The following is a 26010-nucleotide window of genomic DNA, read 5'->3' as shown; positions in this document are numbered from 1 at the left end:
CCCTTAAGGAGTGGTGTCACATCTCCCTGAGTGACCTGTCAAGGAGGAATGTGAGCACCAGAAGTTCATTAGAATGGCTCATGCATGGGTGATTGCAGCAGGTGTGGTGGGAGATTGATATTAAGGGCCTGATTAACAGAAGCATTTTATAATGGCGCAATCCCATAGGAAAAGGCTCTGTGAATGTCATGCATTGCTATCAACGTGATGACAGACTGCTGGTGTCTTCACCGGCTCAGGCAGCAACCTTTGCAGTGGTGATGCTTTCAAATTGGACTTTAGGTATCATAGTGATGTCCATCTGTATGCCAAAAACTTGAATGTACTGGTCTGGATGGGTGAGTGAGAATAGACAGCGGTACTAAGTAATTATTTTTTGAGTGCTCATTAGCAACTGCAGACAGAACTGGTGTTGCAATGTCCGACAGAGAAGAGTTACGATTCTTGATGTCAATGTAAGGGTAGATTTGTCGGATTTGCTTGCTACAAAAATTAGCTGAGAACGTTTCCTCCACAGCTGCATGTTACTCCAGGTGCCAATGTGTTCACTAACATTTTTGATAATCCTGTACAGAGCCTTCTGGATATTATATTTGGGGTATGTGTGATTTGGCAAGTATGTATTGTTTCTTTGCATCTAATATTGAATCGCAAAAATGTAATTGCTTTTGAAAGCCACATCTAAGTGCATGAGAAGACCAGGTAGGGCAGCAGAATGTGTAGATCACTGCGCTGATCAGTAGAGATTGTGCAAGGACCCTACTGCCTTTGATGGGGCTCAAGAGAGATGTTGCTCTTCTGTCCCAAATTGGGTTTAACAAAAACAAGGTGAGAACCCTAGTCACATCGGCGCTGGGTGAGCAGTTGGTTCACTGTGAATTAGATATGGTGACAAGGAATTAACCATGACTAGTTGTGTTGGTCATAAAAGTGATTTTAATTCAAGGTCCAGCCAATTCGTGTATCGACCCACCTGGGTCTTTGTCAAGACGTGTGTGGCCTTTAGTTGTGTTTCAAAGGCCAGTGTGATTGCAATTTCAAAGGTGAGATTCAGTTCAATCATCAATGGAGCACAGAACTGATAGTGGATGATGGGGTCCTGGGAGGTTGCCCTAGGAGGATGTGGTTCATTTATTTATTTATTTATTTATACCGCGCCGTAGCCCACAGGCATCAGGGCACTAACACTTAGACAAAGGACGTAAATATATGAAGGGACAGCCATGCACTACCTATTATTCTTACGTGTCAACCCTGTCTGCTCACTATTCGAATAAAGTTGTCTTCAGACCTTTCCTGAAAGCAATGTGATTGCTCTCTTGCCTTAGTAGTATCGGTAGTCCGTTCCATATCTGAGCAGCTCTGACTGGGAAAGATTTACCTAGACCATTTGATCGTTTAAATGAAGGACAAACAATCTGCCCCAGTGCTTCTGATCTCAGAGAGCGACCTGGTGTATAATGGGTAGTCTGTTCCCTCAGATAGTCCGGTGCCTGTCCAAATAGACAGTGATGCACCATAGTCATAGCCTTGAAAATGAACCTATCCTTAAGTGTCAGCCAGTGGAGGGCTTTTCTATCTGCTGTGATGTGTTCCCTTCTAGATTTCTTCATTACAATTCTTACGGTGTTATTCTGAATGGTTTGGCACCACATAACGCACCCATTACTTGCTCCTATCAATAGGGCATTTCCATAATCAAGCCTGGATAAGATTGTGGCTCTTACTATGGTTGCACTATTTCTTTCTTTCAGTAATGGTCTGATATGTTTTAGGAGTCACAGATAGTATTGGCAGATTCTGTTCAGGATGGCAACATGAGATTCTGCACTTAGTGATGCCTCTAAATAGATCCCAAGTGTTTTTACTTTTCTGAGAACTTGGATGGGAGAGTTTTTAATGTGGAATGTCTTGTATTCTTGACTTAATTTAGCACGCACTTGATGTGATCCAAAGATCATCAGCTTGGTTTTATTCCTGTTCAAGCACATCCAATTTGCTTTCATCCAGCTCTCACTGGTGTTATAAATCGTTGATATCTTAAGGGTATCCGTTTCATAGCAGCCACTCAGTTCCACCACCAACTGTGTATCGTCTGCATAGTTCATAAAGTAGGCTCTGATGTTGTCTAGCACTGTGCATAGACACATAAGGTATAGGTTGAACAGCAGGGGGGACAAACTTGCCCCCTGCGGTTCTCCACAGTTGACTGGTGTTGGCTGAAAGAATTTATCCCCCCAGTGAATTTTTGATCTCTGCTCTGACAGGAATGAGACCACCCATCTGATAGCTTCTGTTGAGCAGCCACCCATGTGTTCCAATGCCCATTGCAGCTGTTTATGGTCCAGCAAATCAAAAGCTGTGGATAAGTCCAGTAACTGAAGCATGCTCGCTTTGCCCTTGTCCATAATGCCGAGTGTGTGAGTCTGAAGATCCAGCATGGCCGTTTCAGTGCTGTGAGACATTCTAAATCCAGACTGTTGTGTGTGCAGAATATCACTTGCTTCCACAAAAGCTTGCAGTTGGAAAGTAGCTAGCTACCTTGTCCAATATTTCAACAGAAAATTACAGTTGGTAAAGGGCTGGAGGTTGCTTGGATCCTTCTGGTCCTAGCCTGTTTTTTTTTACTAGAGGTGTAACCGTAACCGTCTTAATTGCCTTGAGTATATTACAATCCCTGAAAGAAGCATTTTTCATCCTAGTGAGAAGAGGTATGATGATGTCCCTGTGTGCTAGGATCAACTTCGGTGACAGTGTGAACTCTACACACAATGTGGGTCTGATGGTTGCCAATGAGGCTCTCATCTTCTCCGTAGTGATGGGGCTGAACTCACATTTTTCGGCCACCTTCTGTATCTGTGGGACTACAGGTGGATTTTGTTGGCCGGATATAATAACCTGGGAGGTTCTTACTGTCTCTCAAACTTTCAAGATTTTATCATAGAACGCCTCCTGAACCTTTTCACATTATTCTTGTGATGGTTTAAAAGGGAACAAAGCCTTAGGTTTTTCTAAGGATTTGAAAATCTCAAACAGTTTGCTTGTAAAGTTAGTTGCTGTTGTAAGCTGCTCATTCAAAATGTTTTTTCTCTGAGTCGGAAGCGGCTGTGCGCTAGAGCTCAGTGAAGTTTGATTCAGCGAGTTGTGCATTTTGTACAGTCTGCCTGAGAGATGAGTGATGGTTAGGCGAGGTCCTTTACTCTAGCCTCCACCTCCAACGAGACTAGCCACTGAGCCGTTGCAGCATTTGGAGTTTGGTGCTCTGGCTTGTTGGAACCGCCTTTCCTGGCCCGCGAGGCGTGGGAGTCTTTAAGCCGCGAGCAAGAGGGCTGGAGGAACAGCTTGTGGTGTGGCTAAGCGGCTAAGCGGCCAGGAGTATTGTCACCCGAGTGAGGCGGGCTACGGGTAGCGGTCCACAGGAAGCGGTCCCCCCTCATGGTGTGGCTCATGGCTGTTGTTATCCCAGGAGCAGCCAAACAACAAAGGTAACTCCAATGCCCGCACCCGAATAATCTGCTCGAACAAATCGAGATGGTAAAACCTGCTAATCTGCTTTGGTTTGAGCGCTCTACCATCCCCGCCCTGTTCACCCACCATTGGTGTGCCATTTTGAGAATCAATTTGATGGTGATAAACGGAGTGCCGGGGACAGACGGTGCTGTTAGTGCATATATACTCTTGCCATCTGAAATGGGGCTGAACAGTGAGCCATTCGTCCGTTCCACTGGAAAGTGAGCTAATCCATTGATGCCGTGCGGCGGATACATCTAGACCTTTTTCCCTGGTTCTACCAAGGTCTCCCTACTCAACACCCAGGTAGGCCTGCATAGCCGAAACGTGTTTTCCAGTGCACGACAACTTCATGGGGGGAATTTATCTCCAAAATACCCTCCAGAGTAGCACTGGACATTCCTTCTTAAAAGATTTGATATCTTTACACATTGGCACTCAACAAATTTGAAGACCTGTTTAAATAGCTAACAGATCTACAGTCCTGTAAATGACTACAGCCCTGTATGCATTACATATAACAATATCCTGATTCCTTTTTTACCCAAAAGGAATTGTTCAATTTACTCTCTAAACACAGTCTGTTACTTTGTAGATGACTGTAATTATTACTTCAGTTTGACTATTTTTTCTGACTACTTGTGATTTGTCTTGATCTAAGAATCTAATTACGTAAATATATATGTATCTTTTGTTTGCACATACCTTTAACTTTTTTGTATGTTTTTTAAATTTTTGTCACATTTCTTTGGTTGTTACATTGATGTTCTCATTATTTGTCTCTTAATTTAAATATACCAGAACTGCAAAGTTACCAGAGTGCACCTGTATTTTGTTGTTTCCTCCAGTGACCTATACGGCACTGATTCAAATCCTTCTCCATAAGTTTATTACTTTCTCTGTGAATCAATGACAATGAAATGAATATTGGTTTCTATGTGGATTGCCCTCTTTTTTGTTAATTGAAAAGGGGCTGAAAGCTGTATCTGGAGAATTGCTGGGGCTGAGTGGAATTAAGCGGGAGCCTATGGAACTCTGACTCTCTGATCCACATTACCAGATTTCTCTTCTTTTTTCCTTCAACCAGTTTAAGCTTTGGGTTGTAGGGCATAAATAATACATTGGTACATTGGTATATGAGCATATATTGACCCCTGCCAGAGAAAGAGACTGTCTGTCTATCACGTGTATGCTCTTTTGATTTTAAGAGTGGATCAAGATACAGTGAGGAGTTGATTTGTAATATATGCTGATTGATTCATAAACATCAATAGAGAATCCAGTCAGAGGCAGCCAGCAGTGAGTATCAGCGAGTGATTTGCTGTAACGCACGGTGCTGGTGCGGCTTGATGGTTCTTTAGATGGGTGGTGAGCTCTGTGGAAGCTAGTAGACACTTTCTTTACCACTCTTCCCTGCTAACAGTGGTAATTACTGGCAAGAAAGTTGACTGGGAATTAGTCTTTTGACTCAGCCTACTTATGGCGGTTATTGTTGTACTGTTAACTGCTAATACCATCTGGACTTGAACTACAAGTCTGCTTTCTGGAAAGGTAACAGTGGAACTCCAGCAACTATCACAGAAGCAGAATGTCCCCCAGACGAAAACCTGCATAGAACAAATACAATTTGCGCAATAGGCAGTGCAAGGCAGTTAATGATAAAATGGGGAAAGGTGATGCTAATAATTAACACAAACAGCAAGTGCCAATGAGCAAAGGCACTATCACAGATTTTTTCCCACGTAACACCTTTTCTGAATCCATTCCGGATATTCTTGAAAAGGACAGAGGGCCCAATCAGAGTCTAAGCATTGTGCAAGATAATTCCTCAGTATTAATGATTGACAATAATTCCTTATTGGAGCTTTGTCTTTCTGTTCAAAGATCGTTGATTCCCATCCTAAATAGTTCAGCTCCAGACAAGGAAAATGACGCAACATCGAAAGTAATTCCACCATCCGCGACAATCCCTGAGAGGCTATCTATGTCTCCGGATTTGGCGAGACATTCAGAAAATCCATAAGCGGAACCTAATATGGGTTCTTTTTCAGATACAAATACCTTGGCTGAGATGCAATCTACTATGGCTTCACTGCATTTTGAATTGAAAATATTGCTAAAATTGTGTGGCCGTATTTTGGAAAATCTGGCAGCAGCAAACACAGTAGAGAAAGTAGTGATCGAGGACACTGAGAATAATCTGTCCGGTGCTATCTGGATGATTAAAGGCCATATATTACCGGTCGAAGTGGATTGGAATGTGGCTAATGATTCTGAGTTCTAAACAGCAACGTTTAGCTAGAAGAGCTATAACAAAGAAAAGATCATATGCGGTTCCCGTACCATCCTCCGAATCTGATCCTGGGGTTAAAAACACGAAAAAGGCCAGGAAAAAAAACAGCACGAGTGAAAAAGAGAAATTCTGAAAGAGAAGGACGCCTCACGAGCTGGCTTATTCTGGAGAAAGATAAAGTTCTTCCTGATGCAGAAAAAATATCACCTGAACCCTCTAGTAGACCAAATGAACAATCAGTAGGAAACATCTCATCTACGCCGAACAACTCAAGGTTGATTCCTTACCTTGAGGCTCCACAGAAGACAAGGAACATGAATGAGGGGGAGAAGTCTGATATGAGAAATAACCATATCTGTATAATAAACAACCTTTATCCAAATAATGACCAGGATTGGTTACATGAACAGAACTCTTGATTAGGCTCCACTCTATTCCACAATTAAGAGTCTTAACATCAGATGATTTTGAATACATCAAACCTTTAAATACCCCAAATACGAATGTTTCGGCAATACATTGTAAATTCTTGACCACTGCCAATTTTTTACATTCATTTAAGGATAACTTATTGGAGGTTAATGTGGGAATTGATGTGGACCCAGAAAAGGTAGACCCTGACTGCCCAAGGAAGGTGCTATCTGAATCTAAGATCGAGTCCAGTAAAACCCAGCTCCCTGAAAGTAATGAGGTGCAAATGGCAGATGCACAAAACATCTTAAAATGGCTGGCAGAAGCTTTGCCGGTGGTACTGAAAAAATATTGAGGTATTTAATTTCTATCGTGGAACACTAGGGTCCTCAGTCACTTGCTTGCTCAGGTGGGATCATTTTCATTTATAAGTAACTATACATGTTTTTGCCTACAAGAGGTATGGTTGACTTATCCAATTGTGCTGAATGGATACACAGGGCCTCATTACGACCCAGGCGGTAAGTTACCGCCTGGGCCGTGACTTTACCACCATGGCGTAAACTATGTTTACGCCATGGTGGTTGGCGGACTTACCGCCCCATTCCGACCTTGGCGGGGCGGTAAGTCCCCAATCCCCATTTACCCTTCCCCATTCCCATTTTTGCCCAATAGGGCATAATGGGAGTGGGGAAGGCGTTAATTACGCCACCGTAAATTAAGGTGGCGTAATTAACTCCATGGTCCCTTAGCGCCATGGATTTTAACACCTGCTAAAAGCAGGTGTTAAATCCGCCATGGCGCTAAGGGACCTCGTACTCAGGCGGTAAGGGTCGGCGCTGTTTACGCTGCCGTAAACCCCTTACCGCCTGGGTCGTAATGAAGCCCACAGTGTTTCAATCTCTTTCCAAAAAAGGTGAAAAGGGCAGACTGTTTGGGGGATTGATGATGGGCAGTCAGCATAACATTAAATCATGTTGCATTGAAACTAAAACAGATGATTTGGTGATTGCGGTTGAACTGATTATACCCATTGAGAATAAAGATGAGAACATTTTATTGATAAATCTGTATAATCCTCCTGGGGATGCTCAAACTACTAACATTCAAGAGTCTCTTCATGACATTTTGATAAAGTGGACCTACAATCAGGAAAATAAATCTGTAATGATTGTTGGGGATTTCGATTGCTACATGTCTGGAGATGTGGGGACTATGAAAATCCTAATCTAAGAGTGTAATGTCTATCATGATATTGGACCCTAAAGGACTGTATTGGCTGAGTTTCTTTGACCTATGGGACATGGAGATGATTAATGGAACAACAACTAATGATTGTCCTGGCATACCCACTTGGGAAAGTGATGGCTCAAATAGTATTTTGGACTTCATTTTTGTGTCTGCTGATATTGCTAGTCGGGTGAAGGATTTTAAAGTTGCCAAAAACAGCTGGAGCATCCATGCCTCTCTTGGGTTAACTCTGAATGTTGATGAGTTAAATCATACTATTAAACCTATTAAGGATCTAAGGGTAAATCATGCTGCAACTAGGATCTCCTGGTCAGAGAAAAACATAGCTAAAGTGGCAGCTACTCTCTCAAAATTTCAATATGGGGATATTAACCGTTTTCAGGACATGTCTATAAACCATTTGATCATTGGATATCTACACTTGCCCATGAGCACGCTGCTGTTGGGAGAGGTGGTGTGGTCTTAGGGCCGCCCAAGAAAAATCTATTTGATTATGAAGTTAGAGATGCCAAAAGGCAACTCAGAGCTGAAATTAGGAGGGCAAGGAAAACATCTATATCTATTAAATGCTACTTCTCCATCTGTAAAGTGCTCAAGGGTAAGTTCCGATCGTGGTTAAGACAAAGAAAGTATCTCAAGAAATTAAAACAATGGCAAGATACCATAGTAGGCACCAAGAACTCTCGTAATGTCTGGGCACTTTTGGGAGAAGTTAAAGGTAATAGGACAAACTCAATCCTTAATCCTATTGGTGCTCATATGTGGGAACGATTTCTGAGAGAGCGCAATTTGCCTGATGACATTGAGACAATTAAGACCGAAAATATATTTCCATCTAGGCCCCCGTTCACAATAACAATTGCTACCCTAATTGACAATATATATAAGTTAAAATCTTCAAGGGCACCTGCACCTAATGTAACGCTCACCTGATTCTCGCAGAGGCGCCGGTCTTGACTGGGCGACTACTGTATCTTCAAAAGTGATGTGTAGCACCCGGTTGGCTCTTTGGGCTGGACCTCTGTGCACTGTATGCCTGACTCGAAGAGTAAGATGTCTGCAGATAGAAAATATGGGATTAATGAACTGGGGTTATTGGGGTGTCCCTATCGCTTTCCTTTTCTCCTCTCCTGTAGAACCCCAAAGGTTAACGCTCTCACCTTAGGTAAGTGAACGCCGAGCTCTCCATCTGCCTCGGGGCAGGGTGCTGTAACCAGTTTCTTCACTGGATAGGTAGCGCAGGCCTCTTGACTTCAGAAGACTGCTGTCCGTCGTTTACTTCACGAACGGTGAGTTCCGAGTATTTCAAATGTCTTTAAAAGTCTTTTGTAATGCTGTCTCTTATTTTGCAGGGTTCCGGCGATGGCGGTTGACTGGCTGAAGTGAGTTGAGGATGGACCCGTATGCGGAATAGAAGCGCCTGGAAGCGCGTAAGTAAGCGCTTTTTGCTTGCTTCACGATGCGCACTAACTGTCCTTTTATTTTGCAGGTACCAGTTCGGAGCTGCTGAAGGATGCCGGAATGCCCACTGAGTTCGGCGTGGATGGAGTAATGGCACGTGAGTATTTAACGTTACCCAATGTCTTTAAACGCACCTTCTTTTGTCTTACAGATGAGGGATGCAGCGCCGAAGGCCTCCGGAGCGTGCGAAGAGTTGGTAAGCTTTTGTCTTTCAGATGCCGGAATGCAGTGCGATGACCTCCGGAGCGCGTGAAGAGTAGGTAAGCCTTTGTCTTTCAGATGCAGGAATGCTGCGCGAGGCGTTGATGACAGCCGATGGACCAGGTAAGAGATGCGCTGTCACTGAAGACCGTAGTGCTAACCTGTTCTTTCTTGTCTTTATAGATGTTGCTGAAGACTGGATTCAGGTAGGTAAGTCTTTTTCCTTTAGACCCAGGATCAGATGCAGAAGACACGATGAGCGTTCTGCTGCAGAGGATGCAGAATAACGCAAAGCAAGATTCATCCATCGGGTGTGGTTTAAATAGCCTCCTGTAGTGCTTAGGTGTCTCCTTCCACAGCCACGCCTAGGTAAGAAAAGAGTTCCTGCTTTCCAGAAGAGTTCCAGTGTTCTGAACCTAGGGAGTGGCTCCTGCCCCACCCAACAGGAAAAGTAGTCCCAAACAGAAGAGGATCAGGGGTTCAACTGGCAGGTAAGTAAGCAGCATGGTCTGCTGCAGGTAAGTCCACCCAAGCATTATGAGCCTGGCGCTTGCAGCGGTGGGACTGGGCATATTTATGAGCCTGGCGCCACTGGCGCCAGGACAGGGTCCAAAAGGTCCCAATTGGGACTGGCTGGCACTCGGAACCTGGGTTATGGGTCTGCTTCCAAGGGAGTTGGGTAAGTCCTGGCCTTTTGGAAGCAGAGAGCATGACAGTACCCCCCCTCAATGCCCCTCCCAAACCGGGCTTCCCCGGGGGTTTTGGCTTGTCAGGAAATGTTTGATGAAATCTTTTGATTAGACGAGGAGCGTGGACATATTCAGCAGGTTCCCAGGATCTTTCTTGAGGGCCGTAGCCTTTCCAGTCAATTAGGTAAAATAGCTTAGATTTGGAGATCTTGGAGTCCAGGATGCTTTTGACTTCAAACTCGAGTTCTCCATCAACTAGGATAGGTTTTGGGGATTTAGTTAGTCGGGTTTGAGGTTGCACAGGTTTTAAAAGAGAGACGTGGAAGACCGGATGTATCTTCATGTGAGGGGGCAAGTCCAACTTGACCGCTACTGGGTTTACTATGGTAGTGATGGAATAGGGACCAAGGTATCTTGGGTTGAATGTGCGTGGTCCTTTTAGAGGTAGATATTTGGTGGATAACCAGACTTGATCTCCTACTTGATATTGGGGGGCTTCCTTCCGATGTTGATCTGCTCCTTTCTTGTATTGCTCCTTAGCCATTTGAAGGTGAGAAACGGCTTCCTTAAAAGCTTGGGTGATTGTAGAGTGCAGGTAGTCTACTGCTGGTGTTCCAAGATCTTGGGGTCGATCCAACTCTGAGGTTCGAGGGTGACAGCCGTATAAAAGAAAAAACAGGGTTTTCCCAGTTCCTGAGTGGACAGAGTTGTTGTAGGCATATTCGGCTATCCAAAGGTTATCTTTCCAAGTTTTTTCAGTTTGTAGCAGCATGCAGCGTAAATACTGTTCCAGAGTTTGATTGGTCCTCTCGGTTTGTCCGTCGGTTTGAGGGTGGTGACTGGTCGATAATCTCACATCAATTTGAGCCGACCGACAACAACTTCGCCAAAAATGAGAAATAAATTGACTACCTCGATCCGAAATTAGCACTGAAGGAAAACCGTGCAGTCGGACGATGTTTTCGAGAAATTCTCGGGCCAGAGTTGTTGCTGTTGGCAAGCCTTTGAGTGGAATGAAATGCGCCATCTTGGAGAATAAGTCCACGATTACCAGGATCGTATTGTATCCGGAGCATGGAGGTAGGTCGGTGATGAAGTCCATAGAAAGCGTATGCCAAGGGCGAGGTGGGATGTCAATAGGGCGTAAGAGGCCGGCTGGTCTTTCCTTTTGACTCTTGTTTTGGGCGCATACTCCACAGGACATTATAAAGTCTCTGATATCTTTTTTCCAAGACGGCCACCAGAAGTAGCGCTTGATCTTTTCTGAGGTTTTGGCCATACCGGGATGTCCTTCCATTAGAGACTTGTGATAACAAGAGATCACCTTTTTCTGTAAATCTGTGCTGGGCAGGTATAATCGTTCTTGGAAATACAATAAGTTGTCCTTTACTGCAAAGTCCTTTCCCTGCAGATGCCAATTCTGTATTTCTGCTGGAGTTATAAGTTGCCTGGTTTTATCCTTAATTTCCTCTATGGATTGTGTGGTTATTACACCCAGAATTCTTTGTTCGGGAATGATAGGTACAGGTTTAGGGTTGGTCAAGTGTTCCTCCACTACCATCCGAGAAAGGGCATCAGCTTTACCGTTTTTTGTACCAGGTCGATAGGTAATTATGAAGTCAAACTCGGCAAAGAATAGTGCCCAACGGAGTTGTCTAGAGGATTGGGCTTTTGCGGTTTTCAAATATTGCAGGTTTCGGTGATCCGTAATCACAGTAACCGTGTGTCGGCCCCCCAGAAGATAATGCCGCCAAGCCTTAAAGGCAGACTTGATAGCCAGAAGTTCCTTATCAGTAATAGTGTAATTGATCTCAGGAGGCGAGAATTTGCGAGACCAGAATGCCACGGGATGTAACTGATTGGTTACTGGGTCCTTCTGTGATAGAACTGCCCCCATGGCAAGGCTCGAAGCATCAGTTTCAACGATGTAGGGGAGTTCGGGGCGAGGATGTTTTATAATTGGTGCAGAGATAAATTTTGTCTTCAAATTCTGGAAAGCTTGTTCCGCCTCGGTAGACCATTCAAAACGTTTGTTTTTCTTTAACAAGGCGGTGATGGGCTGGACTATTCGAGAGAATTCGGGGATAAACCTGCGGTAAAAGTTGGCGAAGCCTAACATGCTTTGAACCCCTTTTACGGAGGATGGTGATGGCCATTTGAGAATTGCATCGACCTTCCTTGAATCCATACGCACTCCGCTAGGTGATAATATGAATCCCAAGAATTCAACTTCAGTCACGTTGAAAACACATTTTTCCAACTTAGCGAAAAGTCTGTGTTGACGCAACCTCTCGAGGACCATTTTCACGTGTTTCCGATGTTCAGATTCCCATGAAGAATAAACGAGGATGTCGTCAATGTAAACGACAACACATACATCCATGAGTTCTCTGAGGACATCGTTCATAAAATATTGAAAGGCGGCCGGGGCATTGCAAAGTCCGAAGGGCATGACCTGATATTCAAATAGCCCATACTTGGTGCGGAAGGCCGTCTTCCATTCATCGCCCTCTTTTACTCGTACCAAGTGGTAGGCTCCTCTAAGATCCAGCTTTGTATATATGCATGCTCTTCTGACTTGGTCCAGGAGTTCAGGGATTAAAGGTAACGGATATCTATTCTTAACAGTGATCTGGTTCAGGGCGCGGTAATCTATACAAGTTCTAAGGTCCCCTTCTTTTTTTGGAACGAAGAACAAAGCTGAAGAAGCAGGGGATTTAGAAGGACGAATAAACCCATTCGCTAGGTATTGTTCCAGGTATGGTTGGAGGTGAAGGTTCTCAGGCTCGGTGAGGGCATAAATTCTGCTACACGGAGGAGTAGATCCAGGTATCAGGTCTATCTGGCAGTCATAGGACCTATGAGGAGGTAGAGAGTTAGCCTGATCCTTCCGGAAAACATCTTGGAATTCTAGGTATTCGGGAGGTAACTGGGGAGTCTCCGAAGAAATTGCTGCTAGAGCAACACCAGGTGGAGGGTGACAAGTAGAGACACATTCTGGGAACTGAACCATTCTTGCTCGCCAATCGATCCGAGGATTGTGTTTCTCTAACCAAGGTATCCCTAGAATAATCTGGAACTGAGGGGCGTTCATCACATCGAACACGATCTTCTCATGGTGTCCATCTTGACTTACTAGCGTCACTTCTTGAGTGGTATGCGTTACTGGTCCGGAGGCTATCTCCGTACAATCCACCGTAGTAATGACGTCCTTTACAGCCTTGGGACAAAGAGTTAGATTCATCCTCAAAACCATTTCATGATCCACATAATTGCCGATGGCACCGCTGTCGACGTAAGCTTTAATCGCATGTAATCGATCCGGATGATCAGGGCTAATGAGGACCATAGGTATCATGAAATGCGAGGTCACGGAACTGGTTTTAACGCTCGGCAAGAGGACCTCTATTCTTGTCGGGCGAGGTCGTTTCCCTGCTCAGAGTTTGTGACCTTGGTAACTGCAGCTCCTACCGCCTTCTTGGCTGGTTTCACCGGACAGTCTCGAAGAAAGTGCCCTGAGTTTCCGCAATAGAGGCATAATTGCAACTGTTTTCTCCTTTCCCGCTCCTTTTGTGTTAGTGGTCCTTTCAGGCCCCCTATTTGCATGGTTCCCCGGAGTCTACTCCTTTGGAAGGAGTTGGTGGTTTGGAAAATACTCGAGCATCAAACTTGGAACGATCGGCCTTCCTGTTCTGCAGTCTGTGATCTATTTGAACGACTAAGTCTATATAGTCCGAACAGTCTTGTGGGGCATTCACTACTTGGGCTAAAACGTCTTTGAGCTCTCCACGTAGACCTCTATAAAACAGCGTAATCCTTTTGTCCTCAGGCCATTGAGTTTCCACTATTAGTCTGTTGAAAGATGCAATATAAGCCAAAAGGTCTTGATTACCCTGTCGCAACGAAAGAAGCTCATTGTCCAAGGCCTGCCCCTGTGAATGTCTTGCGAACAGTTTTTCCATACTAAGCTGAAAGGCTTGAAAATCATGGAGAACCGGATCATCTTGATTAACTAGAGGGATCGACCAGTCTGCCGCATTGCCACTAAGGTACGAAAGCACAAAAGCTACTTTAGCTTGATCAGTTGGAAAGGCTGCTGGCCGGCATAAAAAATGCAACCGGCACTGATTGATAAATACTGCAAACCTCTTTGGGTCACCAGAAAATCGTTCGGGCGGAGCCAGAGGTACATTCCCAGGTAGGTTGATCTGCACTGGATTCATTGGGGATGTTGAAGGAAGATTTGCCCCTGATGCGGGTAACGGGGTCTGTCCGGCTTGTGACTGTAGCAATTGTCTAGCAAGATCGTCTGTTCGCTCCTTGGAAATAATTAGTTCCCTTCTTAGAGCATTCGTTTCCTGACGAGCTGCATGCACTTCTGCCCTTAGTTCCCCAAGTAACCGGGCTAGGTGGTCGGTATCCGAGGTTTCCATAGCGCCTGGGCGAGAGTTTTGCGGTTGGCTTTGCGTTTTGTAACGCTCACCTGATTCTCGCAGAGGCGCCGGTCTTGACTGGGCGAATACCGTATCTTCAAAAGTGATCTGTAGCACCTGGTTGGCTCTTTGGGCTGTACCTCTGTGCACTGTATGCCTGACTCGAAGAGTAAGATGTCTGCAGATAGAAAATATGGGATTAATGAACTGGGGTTATTGGGGTGTCCCTATCTCTTTCCTTTTCTCCTCTCCTGTAGAACCCCAAAGGTTAACGCTCTCACCTTAGGTAAGTGAACGCCGAGCTCTCCATCTGCCTCGGGGCAGGGTGCTGTAACCAGTTTCTTCACTGGATAGGTAGCGCAGGCCTCTTGACTTCAGAGGACTGCTGTCCGTTGTTTACTTCACGAACGGTGAGTTCCGAGTATTTCAAATGTCTTTAAAAGTCTTTTGTAATGCTGTCTCTTATTTTGCAGGGTTCCGGCGATGGCGGTTGACTGGCTGAAGTGAGTTGAGGATGGACCGTATGCGGAATAGAAGCACCTGGAAGTGCGTAAGTAAGCGCTTGTTGCTTGCTTCACGATGCGCACTAACTGTCCTTTTATTTTGCAGGTACCAGTTCGGAGCTGCTGAAGGATGCCGGAATGCCCACTGAGTTCGGCGTGGATGGAGTAATGGCACGTGAGTATTTAACGTTACCCAATGTCTTTAAACACACCTTCTTTTGTCTTACAGATGCGGGATGCAGCGCCGAAGGCCTCCGGAGTGTGCGAAGAGTTGGTAAGCTTTTGTCTTTCAGATGGCGGAATGCAGTGCGATGACCTCCGGAGCGTGTGAAAAGTAGGTAAGCCTTTGTCTTTCAGATGCAGGAATGCTGCGCGAGGCGTTGATGACAGCCGATGGACCAGGTAAGAGATGCGCTGTCACTGAAGACCGTAGTGCTAACCTGTTCTTTCTTGTCTTTATAGATGTCGCTGAAGACTGGATTCAGGATGGTAAGCCTTTTTCCTTTAGGCCCAGGATCAGATGCAGAAGACACGATGAGCGTTCTGCTGCAGAGGATGCAGAATAACGCAAAGCGAGATTCATCCATCGGGTGTGGTTTAAATAGCCTCCTGTAGTGCTTAGGTGTCTCCTTCCACAGCCACGCCTAGGTAAGAAAAGAGTTCCTGCTTTCCAGAAGAGTTCCAGTGTTCTGAACCTAGGGAGTGGCTCCTGCCCCACCCAACAGGAAAAGTAGTCCCAAACAGAAGAGGATCAGGGGTTCAACTGGCAGGTAAGTAAGCAGCATGGTCTGCTGCAGGTAAGTCCACCCAAGCATTATGAGCCCGGCACTTGCAGCACTGGGACTGGGCATATTTATGAGCCTGGCGCCACTGGCGCTGTAAGAGGATTCAATTCAACACTACAGCTAAGTCAATGCCTAGTCTAGGATACTGAATGGAAACCCTTATTGATATATCTTTATGTACAGTTCATGCGTTCTGGATGACTACCCCTATATAACACCCCTCTCTTAGAATCCCCCTGACCCCACTGAGCCAAGAAGTAGGTTTGTTTTGCAAATTTAAAAGATTTATTTGGAAAAAAATTAAACAATGTATAGATATATCACACTTTGATAATAAATTAATAATTGCATATCACACTTAATCTGATATGATAAAGATTAACAACGGAGAATCTGGCACTAGCACACTTGTGAATAGGAACAGAAGAAGAAGGTGGTAGAGAATGCTTTATATAAGTTCAGATGGATGTAATGTTGAATGAAAATGCAATACAGAAAATACCCAATATGATTTCAACAAAACAATGTAATCACTTTTCTCTGGCAATCCCCTTCCCCCTTTATGCAATGCAAGGAAATGGAAGGAAAGCACACAGTTCTCAGAAATGCAATCAAATGTAATTCAGTTCACCCCAGCAAGCTTAGATTACAGAAGTTTAGAAACACAGGCCCAAGATGCTTTTATATGTGCTGGCAATGAAGTGAAAAATATGCTAAAATGCTTTTAATTCCCTCTAGGAGGTTCAGGGTGAGTGAAATATACTTGGGATGAGTTCAGGATCACTTTAGCAATGCTCTATAATGGTTGTCAGGTTGCAAACGAATTTTTGCAACGGAAGGCAAGAAAACTGCTGTTTTCACACGTAAAGAAATTTTGCAAATCGCGGCAAATTCGGGTACGGAGATATGAGCGATTAAATAAAGGTCGTTTTTCAGATTTGAAATTTTAAAGTTCAAAAAGACAAGTGCAGCTTGCAACTAGAAAATGACAGGTGACAGCTTTACAAATGACAGGTGACAGTTAGGAGACAGTTCTACTTAGATTAAAATAGCTTGAATTATATTATTTTAACTAAGATATTGGTTCTGCACAGTTTTACTAGGTACTCACACTATATTCTTGAATTAAATGGGCCTCGCCACGGATCTGGTCAGGTTTTAGACTGGACTCTGGTCTCTGCACTTCACAGTGATTTGGGTCAGCTCTCTCTCTAGCCTCTCTGGATTCTGGAGATTGATGGATTTGAAGTCTGGATCTTTCTGCACAGCTTTCTCTAGAGATTGATGGAGGTAAAGTATGGATTTTCCGGCAGAGCTTCCAGCTGCAAATGGATTTGAAGGTCCCTATCTGTCCTGTCTGTCTGCTTTTATCTGTTTTTAAAATGGGTGTGTGTGCAGCATCACTAGCCCCTACCCCTCTCCATTTGTCATTGGCCACTTCATCCGCTTTCACTTGATTGGGGGAATGAAATGAAGTGTCATCATGATGAGGTCTGTTTATGATACAGAGAACCCACCCCTGTCAACTTTACACACAATCTATATTTGCTCAAAAAACATATTTGCACAGGTACACATTTGTTTAAAATTACATGTACCCTTCACATATCACAGGAGGTATACCCTGTCCAAACTCTGCTCTTCCTGGGGGCTTGCATTCAGAAATGGCATGTATTTCACTTTTTAACTGATTTTGCAATTTCGGACATTAACCCAAATTTACACACATGTGCGCAAGGAGTATGGACATTAGTTGATGAAGTGTCAGATTTTTCACATGCACACATTTTGAGTAATATCCTCTTTTCCGCTAAAACCCCCCTGAACATACCACCGGGTCCTAACACGTCTTAAAATGTGGGCAGAAAAATCACAAGAATTATGGTGTCATTTAAATAGTTTTCACAAGTCCGTACTATGAGTTATTCATCTTTTTAGAGTTATGTTCTGGCCCCAAAGGGGTGTGGTTTCCCCCCAGCACAAGGTTGAATTTCTGGTTTTTCCAGTTCTGCCAAGCCAGCTTGCTCTCACAGGCAGTGCTCCTCCCCTGTCCTTCCATGAGGAAGCTCCATTTACGACTCCCGCCAATAAAACATTTGCCTGAGTCAGGACAGGGCTTTGTTCAGAGCTCCTGTATTCTGTGGGGGCTCCCCTTAATTCAATTATCAGAGAGATGGCATATCCTTAGTGTGGCCAGCAAAAGGCAGATAGGCCTGGGAACACAGCTGTGACTCAAGTCTCATCTCCTGATGGGGGTAGTTGCCAGGCAGAATTCAGTTCCTTAAGCCAGGTTTCAGATAAAATGTCACTTTTTGTTACCCAGTTTAAGTCAAGAAAATGTTTACATATGCAGCTAGAATGCTGATTCTAAGTTTAAAACTATGACATTTAAACAATTGCAACCTATGGGACACTCAAAAGTAGGTCACTCATTTCTTTTAAACATTTAGATTTTTAGTGTCTTTCAGTCCAAATTTACTTAAACTGCTGAAATCCACAGCTCAGCCAGTCTTGTTATAAACCTTCAAGTCACTTCAGAATATAACTTTACATTGGATCCACCTTTCAGTAAGTCTTTCTTTGGCTTGCTTTGGGTTCATTTATTCAGTTTTCTACAAAAAGTAAAATCTGGTGGTTTTAAAACGCCGGCTTTCTGATAGTGGTGAGTACTGGTACTGCACCCCTTTTTGGGATTTAAGAAAATGAATTCCCAACAGTTATGGGTTTGCTTTTGGCAATCAGCATTGCCATTCCCAATGGTTTCAGACTACTGTGTGGGTAGTCCACTGGTGGTTTTAGGCAGTGCCCTTCTGTGCCCATAACATCGGCAAAAATGAGTGGCAGCCTATTCTTCATGCATTTCCCTGGGCATTTTCTGGGAAGCTCTGGCCATCATGATGTTTTCCATGTCAGTACTTCACAGTTTTGAGGTCGGGCTCGGATGCATGGGTAAATACATCCCACAAGCCCCCCTCTTGCGATGGCCATTCGGTTTCACTGATGGGACTCGCAAGACCTGGGATGTTTCCTCATCTTCTTCCAATAGATGGCACAGTTCAGCATCTTTTTCTCCATCCGGTCGGATCGATCGGTTCTCCTCGCCGGTCCTGATGGGAATATTGGGCGGCACCCCGGGCCCGTTGCGTCTCTGCTCCCGGTCTCCGGATCGTCCTCCTTGGCCCGTCTCAAGGTTTTCTTTCTCCTAGGACGACAAAGGAAGAGCGGCAATACCTATTCGTAGACGTTTTTCCACCACTGTTGAGATAGTGGGGCAGCATATGTAGGCAGCATATGTATTTCATCATAACGAAACATTACATTCTTATTTTGAAAAAACAAACAGTATAACTAAGAGACAGTTTCATGAAAATCACAATATTTTAGAGACTAGATGTGGTATGTTTTATGGTTGGAACTGAATTAATCTGAGACAGTACCCGCTAGGATTCCAGAGGATTCCTCCAGTTGTTGCAGAGTGTGCCTGGGATGGCAACATTTCAACTGGTTTATGTGGACCCACTTGTCTTCCCCCGCTGCCAAAGGACCTTTGGGGATGTGGATTTTGTAGGCCACAGGGGAGATCTTTTCGATGATCTCAAAGGGTCCCTTCCATGTAGGCAAGAATTTTCGCTGTTTGGCCTGGTTCCTTTGGAAATTGTATAGATAGACCCGGTCCCCCACCTGATATTCCTTCCTGGAAGTTTTCAGGTCATAGTGGGTCTTCATGCTATCAGCTGATCTTTCTAGATTCCGCTGAGCGTAAGCAAAAGCATGTTGGAGGTGTTTCCTTAAATTCTCCACATACTCATGAGTAGTGGAGGCATTTATCAGTGTATGCTCTTGGGTCCTGTAGAGCAAATGCTGAGGAAGCACCATCTTGCGCCCAGTCATCAACTCAAATGGTGACATTTTGGTTGCAGATGAAGGGGTAGATCTGATGGCCATTAGGACCAGAGGTAATCGGATATCCCAACTTGGCCCAGAATCTGCCACAAACTTTTTTAATATGCTCACAATGGTTCGGTTATATCTCTCTACTGCCCCAGAAGAAGCTGGCCGGTAAGCAATATGCAAATTCCTTTTGACCCCCAGTATCTCCCACATCTTTGTCATTACTTCACTGGTGAAGTGGCTACCTCTGTCTGACTCAATCCTTTGAGGTAGACCAAAACGGGAAAAGATGTGGTTAATCATCAAGGCAGCTGCCGTTTCTGCCTTGCAATTTGGGGCTGGGAGACATTCCACCCACTTGGTAAACAAGCATGTCACAGTCAGCATGTACTTATTCCCCCTAGCAGAGCGAATCACAGGGCCTACAAAGTCGATTTGTAAATCTGACCATGGCAGTGTCATCCCCCTCTTTTGGAGAGGCGCATGGTGCGTGAGGGATGATGGCTGAAATTGTGCACACACAAGACACCCCTTCAAGTATTGGTCGAGGTCCTGCCCCATGTGCCCAGTATGCAACCTCTCTTAAGATTTCCAATGTTGTGTGAAACCCCCTATGACCGGCGGTGGCCGCATCATGGGCGTGACTTAACATCAGGCTTCGGAATGAGGTAGGAACCACCCACTGATCGTGGCCAGCTTTGGATTTCCTTACCAGCAAACCGTCTTGGATCCGGAACATTTTTGGACATTTCATCAACACTCTTAGGTCCTCTTTCCCAATGTACTCGGTATCCGTCAGGGGAAAGTTCTCAGGGTCCTCAAGGTGTTGGTAAAACTTACCAATAATTGGATCCCCCTTCTGAGCTGTAATCAAATCAGCATCAGGGGTCTCCTTACTCCATTGTGCAATTGAAAGGTCGTTGTGAGCATTTGTCTGGGACCTAGTGATAGCAGTGACCTGGATTTCCCCCAACAGGGACTCAATCTCAATTAGATCCCCTTGGATGGCCCCGGTTTTGGCCAGCTGATCAGCTAAGTCATTTCCAGTTTTGTCTGGTCCCTCTACTTTGGAATGACCCTTGATCTTTTTCCAATAGATGGTCATCTCATTCGAGGTGACCAGATCATCAATGTTTTGGATCAACTTCCCATGTTTCAAGGGTTTGTTGTTAGCACATAACATGCCCCTGGTTTTCCAATTAACCAGGTGCTCCACGAACCCGTTCCGTACATAATCCGAATCTTTGATTATGACCAGTTCGTGGAGTTGATGCTGGACAGCAGTGAGGATGGCCTGATGCACAGCCATCAATTCTGCCACCTGACTACTTCGGGGACCAATTTTGTATCCAGCGGAGGGTTCTGGGAACTCATTCACCCATGCATTCCCTACGCCGGCCACCAGTTCTTTCTCCCCGTTGTTGTCAACATGGTAAGAGCATCCATCCACATAGACAGTGGGCATTCCCTCACACTTGTCCTCTTCAAAGACTTTGTGTGGGGAATTAAGGTATGCCTCCGTGTTGTCCTTGATTTTTAGACTTTCGTCCTCGAGACAGTTTTCTCTGGCACAATCATGCAAGTCAGCCAGACCTTGCGCGAGGGGACTCTTCTTGTTTTGGCCATATCTGACCTCCACAGGAAAGCCTTGCATTGACAGAATCCAGGAAGTAATTCGGGAATTACTCACATTTCCGGCCCGGATTCTGTCACTTTGGAGATATTGCAGAGGCTGGTGTGGAGTCTCCACTATGATGTGTTCCCCCTGGATAAACGGGCGGTAATTCTTCAATGCCCACACCGTTGCCAGGAGTGCCTTCTCACAATCGTTGAATTTTTCCTCCACAGAGGATAAAGTTTTGCTCGCATAGGAGATTACTTTATTGACCTTGTCATGCTTTTGGTATAATACTGCCGTCAAGCACGTATTAGAGAACCCTGTCTCCAGGAAGAACTCCTTGTTTCTGACAGGGTAAGCTAGGCAAGGCGCTTGTGAGAGGCTTCTTTTGAGTTGTCTTACTGCCTCGGATTGTTCTGGACCCCATTCCCACTTGACCCCCCCCCTCAGGAGATGAATCAGGGGTCTGGTGATCTCTGCGTAGCCCTCAATGAACTTTCTGCTGTAATTAGTCAGTCCAAGGAGGCTCCTTAGTTCCCGCAGAGTTGTGGGGTCTTTCAGTTTCTGAAGTGCTTCCACTTTCTTTTCCTGGGGACAGAGACCCTGAGGAGTAATCTCATGCCCCAAGAAATTAACACGGGTTCTACACCACTGTGCTTTCTGAAAGGAAAGTTTTGCTCCGGCGGCCCTCAACTGGGTCAGAACATAACGGATCTCCGCTATGTGTTCCTCCACAGATGAACTTTTGATGAGGACATCATCTACATAAGCCAGGTTACCCCTCACACCCAGGTCGGGCATGGCCTTATGTAGGAAAATGTTGAATTCATTGCCGGAGTTGAGGTATCCGAAGGGAGTCCGGGTCCATGTGTACTGCTGGCCCCCAAAGGTAAAAGCCAGTTTGTATTGGTCCTCCCTGCTGACAGGCACGGTCCAGTATCCATTGGTCAGGTCTATTGCAGTGAATACCTGTGACCCCTGAATCTGGGCCAGCCCTTGGTCAATGTAGGGAAGAGGCCATCGGGAAGTATGGACCCGTTTGTTGAGCTCCCTAAGATCAGCGCAGAGTCTCCACTGGCCGTTTGGCTTTAATATTCCCAGCACCGGATTATTGAAGGTGCTGTGGATGGGACGGATTATTCCCCTGGACTCAAGGTTCTTAATTATTTCAGTAAGGGACTCCATTGATGCGAGAGGCAAGCGATATTGCTTCACAAACACTGGAGTCATGCCAGGGTCCGTGGGGATTGTTATTGTGTGGATGTCGGTGCGACCACAGTCATATGAGTCTACCGCAAAGAGATCTTGGAAATCCAAGAAAACTTGTTTCAACTTTTGCTTTTGTTCCAGAGTCACACAGGCATCAGCTAGGTTGACTCTCTCTTCGACCATCTGCCTGAAGCCTGGAAAGACTTCTGGTTTGGCTATCTCCGCGGCCTCCTCCAGCTGGGTGGAGAAGTCCCTGGTCAGAGTGCTGATTTGGACCGGAGGCTTCAGGTGGGAAAGGCAGCCCTCATGGACCTGGAAAATCACCTCATCCCTCCTGAAGTCACAAGTCACATCTTCCTTACCATAAGGGCAAGAAGTGTACACCAGGAAGTTCCCCCCATGCCGGGTAAAAATCCTGTCTGGTGTTGTATTGTCATCACTGTCACTGTCAAAGCAGTCCTTGGGGATTGGCCCTAACAGTTCATTACCTAAATCTATGGAAAAATGTCGGTCATCAACCGCCATTCCAATAATGGTGCCTGCGGCTAGAGTAATACTCTTTAAGTCGCTGTTATCCACCTCTATTAGAATGGTGTCATGTTCTATGTTGACTAATGCTGTTGGGTTTACCCCCAGCCCTTGCTGTTGGAGAGAAGCGTTTAGATGTATGTAAGCATCAGGGTTTTTCAAATGTTGTCCTCTTTTAGCTTTCACTTCCAGGGAGAATTGTCGGGTCCTTTCTGGGATGGTGACTTCCTCTTTGATCTGAATTTCAACTGCATAAGGTAGCAATTGAGCTGACCTAAATGCTTTTTCTGGATCATCAAAGCCCATGGGATTATCCGCTAATCGGGACCAAGCTTTGAAGTTTATTAGGTCCAAACTAATGGCAAAGCGATTGAGAATGTCACTGCCTATGTAAAAGGCGGCAGGGACGTCTCGCACGACCCAACAATTATGGACTATGCTCTTGTTGCCAATGGAGATTTTGAGCATACACCTGCTTGGCAGGAGATGTTTCGAATTAGGTGCTTCCAGGTCCATTTCCCATTTGTCTATCAGTTTGAAGGTGGGAATGGCTGGATCTTTTGGGAGTTGGCGGAACATGGCTTCGCTGATGAAGCTCTTACCGTTGTTCACACACACTCGAGCGAGAACAGAGTCCTTCCCATCATTTAACTGAACAGGGATGAACAACTGCTCTCCAATTTGCTGAATATCAGCCAGGCTCTGAGCTGATTTCACATCTTTCTGGACTATAGGAGTGGGAGTTTCTGATTGTGGATTAGTATAGAATCTCAGAGTGTTTCCTTCCAGCGTGGAGTACCACTTTAGACTGGAAGGAAGGTTGATTTTCAGAAATAGAGAGGACCCTCCATCACCAGTCTGTTGTCCTACTGCTATTACTGTCACGTCTGGAATTTGGCTATTCTGGAAGTGAAATTCTACTTGGTCAGGTTTTTGTTCAACCATGTGGCAGGTGCCGTTTAAACTAACATGGTTGACACTCTGTTTTAATTTTATTGGTCGGCTAGTCTGGGTCCAGAGGACCTTGTTTACGCAATCTATTAGGGGTGACAACCTCCTCAGGAGGTCATTCCCTAGTAAACAAGGGGTGCCCTCTGGAGTCACAACTATGACCGGGTGTTTCAACTTGTGTCGCCCAATTTTAATGTCCAAGTCTGCAGTCCCCTCAACGGGAATTCCCTTCCCGTCAAGGTTCTGCAGTTGTCCAGGAAGTGAGGTGAGAGGAATTTGGTAATTCTCTCCCCTTCCTGCATTCAGTTCGTCAAAGGCCCTTCTGGACAGAAGGGTAGCTTGAGATCCAGTGTCCACCAGTGCCAAAATTGTACCCTGCCCCTGTACTTGTACCGGGGCATAATGTCTTCCCTCCTTCTCCTCAAGGGGGCACAGATAATGTACATTTTTGGACAACTGGTGGGCTAATTTTCTGGTTTTGGACATTGCAAGAGAAGAAATTTGGGCAGAATTCTGTGGAGGGCCTTGGGAATCTGAAAGAAAAAGTTGGCAACTGGAGATCAGAGCCATTGTGGGTTCCCCTGGCTCCGGTTCTGGGCCGCCCCCCCTTTTTGGAGGCAGTCATCAGGATGGGTTTGAACCAGGGGATTTTCTTGCTGTTGGTTCTGGGATGAGATGGTGGGCGGCGGTAGCTCAGTCTCCACATCTCCCCAGTCTGGATTTGCATCCCTAGGGACCCATTTTTCTTTGGGAGGAGTTCCCCCCTCTCTGAAGGAGAAGATCCTTTTCCCAGGATCCTCTGAGGATCCCTCTCCCTCAAATTGGAAGATCTGTACCTCTTCCTCAAACTGAGTCTGTTTGGGTCTTTTGTTTCTCCTACCCCCCCTCTGCTCCTTAGGAGGCAGACTTTCAGGGGCAAGAGATTTTGTTTCCGGTTCCTGGGTTTCCAGGGGCTGTTTACAAGTGAGGAAGGAAGCTTCCTCCAAGGCTTTACACCCCCCTTCCCCTTGTGCCTCCCCCCTGGGAACCGGTGAGTTATCGGGATGCTGCCCCCGTCATTGTTCTGGAGCACCAGGTGCAGAGTTGGGTGCGTTCTGCGCCGGCATGCCGATCTGAGGGTTCTGCTGAGCCCTCAGTATGTGACCCAGATCCCGCGCCATGTTTTGAACCTGGCGCTCTAACTGGGAAACCCGCTCAGGCTGATACGGGGCCCTGTTTTCTCCCCTGGGCTGATCCCGGGAAGGGTAGCTGTCCCTCCTCTGGTAATACCCCGGGTTGGGAAGATTTGGGTACCCCTCCACCCTTGGCCTCCCCTCTCCCGGATTCAGTGGTCTGGGCTCAGGGAATTGGGGAAAGAAGGATGGATGGTTTTGGGGCTGAAAGTTGGGTGGATACCTGGGGAAAAAGTTCTGCCCAGGATTTGGGGAATTTCTGCCCTCCTGTGGGAAGTTAGGAGGGAAGTTCCCTGGGTTAGGTGCTTGGCTGGATCCCCCCCCCTTGGGCTGGAGGAGTCCACACATAACCCAGGATGGGTCGATTTCCCTTGTAACGGGGACTTACATAATCAGGAGAGCGAGGGACCCCATTTGTGGGGCTGCCTCCCTGGCTCCCTGTCTGTGCCTGGCCCGAGGACCTACTGGGCCTAGCATTACTAGGTGCAGGTAGGTTTTTAGGCCCCCCCATCTCCAACTCTAAAACGGAGGTGACCTTTACTTCTGCCACCTTGGCAGCAGCAGGGGTGCTGTTGGCTTTGGGGTTTTTCTGGGCATTACTTTTGCTATCTACCGGTTTCTGCACTTCATAGATCCGGGTAGCCTGTTCAATGACCCAGTCTAAAGATCTTTTCTCGTGAAAATCCCTCACGAGCTGGGTCATTATGTATTTGGGCAAGGCATGAAAAAATGTATTAATGAATTCTCTACTGTCTGTGCGCACCCTTCTGGTGGTCTGCGCAAAAGCACGTTTCAGTTCTTGCACAAATTCTTGTGGGGCCTGATCCTCCCCACATTGCAAATTGTAGGCTGCCTTGCGAGCCTCTTGAGGATTTCTGTGAACAGAAAAATGTTTCAAGATGGCCGCCTTATAGGTGGACCATCTTAAATGATTTTGGTCCTCCAGCCCCGCAAAGAAACTGGAGTTTTCTGGGGAGAAGGTCCACTTTACATATTGAATACAGCTTTGGCTGTCCTTCAAATGGAAAGTCTCCATCATTTGCTCAAACAACTCTAAGTGCTCCCAAACAGAATACTTAGCGTTCTTATGGTAAGGCGTGATGA

At 45.7% G+C, this 26010-nt stretch overlaps 1 protein-coding gene across 2 annotated transcripts in view; it reads right to left on the bottom strand.

Annotated features, from left to right (window-relative positions):
- The window catches only part of LOC138451688 (uncharacterized), a 314713-nt gene that overhangs the window by 102655 nt on the left and 186048 nt on the right, over positions 1-26010 (bottom strand). The gene's annotated exons all lie outside the window — the stretch shown is intronic.

The sequence above is a fragment of the Ambystoma mexicanum genome, chromosome 1p (assembly GCF_040938575.1).
Source record: "Ambystoma mexicanum isolate Mex_15411 chromosome 1p, UKY_AmexF1_1, whole genome shotgun sequence".
Classification (NCBI taxonomy): domain Eukaryota; kingdom Metazoa; phylum Chordata; class Amphibia; order Caudata; family Ambystomatidae; genus Ambystoma; species Ambystoma mexicanum.
Note: the sequence above shows the minus strand (reverse complement) of the source record. Positions and strands in the feature narration are given on the sequence as shown.